This window comes from Falco biarmicus, chromosome 4 (assembly GCF_023638135.1).
Source record: "Falco biarmicus isolate bFalBia1 chromosome 4, bFalBia1.pri, whole genome shotgun sequence".
Taxonomy (NCBI): Eukaryota; Metazoa; Chordata; class Aves; order Falconiformes; family Falconidae; genus Falco; species Falco biarmicus.
This window is the reverse complement of record NC_079291.1, coordinates 112,823,366-112,825,209: the sequence shown is the minus strand read 5'-3', so window position 1 is coordinate 112,825,209 and position 1,844 is coordinate 112,823,366. Positions and strand designations below refer to the sequence as shown.

General features: G+C 59.8%; 1 protein-coding gene across 4 annotated transcripts in view; it reads left to right on the top strand.

Annotated features, from left to right (window-relative positions):
* The first annotated feature begins 63 nt into the window (after nt 1-63).
* The window catches only part of HEMK1 (HemK methyltransferase family member 1), a 34,547-nt gene continuing 32,766 nt past the window's right edge, over nt 64-1,844 (top strand). The window contains exon 1 of one of the 4 annotated variants that reach the window (XM_056335614.1): nt 64-208. The gene's annotated coding sequence lies outside the window, so the exon portion shown is untranslated. Of the gene's footprint in view, nt 305-1,844 lie in introns of all 4 variants that reach the window. The other 3 variants (XM_056335616.1, XM_056335615.1, XM_056335617.1) reach the window with 3 other exon arrangements.

The following is a 1,844-nucleotide window of genomic DNA, read 5'->3' as shown; positions in this document are numbered from 1 at the left end:
GCGCCCCAGGCGATTCGCCGGCCCCCGCAGGGCTCGGCTCGCAGTTGGCCACTGCGCCTGTCACTCATGCGCTCAGTGAGTGGTGGGAGCGTCTCGGCCGTGCTCCCCACAGCCCTTCCTCGAGTCCCCACCGCAGGCTGCGGGGCGGGAGGCCGCTTCCCCCGGCCCCGGCCGTGTCTCTAGCTCGGCCGGTGGCGGTAGCCATGAGGTGAGACGTCGCTGTGCGGGCGCGCTCGCCTCTGAGGGGCCCCCGGACCCGCCACCCCCCCCAGGTGAAGGGGCCCCGTGGCGTGGTGCAGGCCAGGTGGGCCGCCCGCCGCGGCCGGGTATTGCGTCTGCAGGGAAGGCTGGGGGGTGGCTTGAAGGAAGGCCGGGCTGCGGTGCCGGCGGTGGGCTGTGGGGCTCGTTACCGCCGCAGAGACGCCCAGTCAGTGGAACTGAGGCGTGGGCGGGCAGCCGCCCGGCTGGCGAGTGGGGGGCTTGTGCCCGCTGCCCCCCTGGTGCGGCCGGCGAGGCTGTGCCCGCTGTCCCGGTGCTGCCGCCCGCCGCCCTAGTGGCGGATGGTGTCGGCTTGTGCAGCGCAGCGCCAGCTCCTGCCCGAGCCTGCGGGCGGGACGAGGAGCGTGGGGCAGGTGCCGGGAGCCGGGCAGGCCGTGCCTTTCGGCGGCTCCAGTGCACGTGTTGGACTAAGTGAATGGGGAACTGTGGGTCAAATAGACCAAACCACAGACCTGCAGGGGGAAAAGAATATGTGTTCCCTACCTGCGTGCACACAGGTATTTGCACTGAGAAGTAGCACACAGTCACTGTTCTTGGCAGGGACCTTGCATCCGCAGCTGGGCTTTATTAATTGTGACAGTAGTGGCAGCATTGTTCCAGTCATGGCCAATTAAAGTCTTATCTGACTCCCTAACAACAGTAACGGTTAATGTTTTATTCCTTTAGTGTTCCTCTTGTGGCAGTATCATCAAAACAGGGCCTTGGAGTGGGGAGCTGCTCTGGTAAAGACTACAGTTGTCAGACTGCTTATGTGTAACATAAAAGGAAGGCCTTATAGGGGCTGCTTATCTATCTGCTGGGGGTAACAAAGTTGATACGAAGGGGATCCTTAGGCTATTCGAGCACCTGCCCCTTTGCCAGGAGGTAGCAGGTAAGCCAATCTGGAGATCTTTGCTGCAGGGTATTCCCTTTGTTGCTTCCCAGGGCTCTGGTTTGATTTTGCAAAGGAGGACAGTAGAGGCCTGACTCTTTCCAGTTTCACTGCAGAAAGAGCAGGGCAGGCCCCATGCAGCTGCTTGTGCGGGTGTCCCATGCAACAGGGTCCAGGGCTGCTGCAGTGGTTCAGTGCCAGCATCTGCCAAGGTGGGAGCTGACCCAGCCTCCCCAGATCTCCCTGCAGCAGCATTCCTCCAGGGCAGCATCCACCCTGGGTGCTGCCTGCAGCTTGGGGGAGGTATTTATTTGTTTGTGTGGTTGTTTTCTGGAGGAATTGGAGGAGGGGAGGTTGTGGCCTCTCTGAGATAGTGATGAAAACCAGCCATCCATAGAGGACTGGGAATGGGTGCTCAGGGAAACCCACAATGGCTCCCAGGGACTGTGAGTCAGGAGGGAGGGGCACCCTTCTTTCTATTGGATCACAGCAGGAAAGTGGGGTTGGTGTTCTGTTTGTCTCTCACAGTTCCAAGTGTGATACACAGCAGCTGTTTTGTAAAGTTTCATCTACTTTGTCTCCTGCAGGCATCTAGTCTTACTTCCTTCTCTGTCTGGCTCTGCTTGTTCTCTCCTTTAAGAGACTGACCTCCCTTTGGCAGGGTTTGCCTTTTCTGGTCTTTGTATCTTTCAGG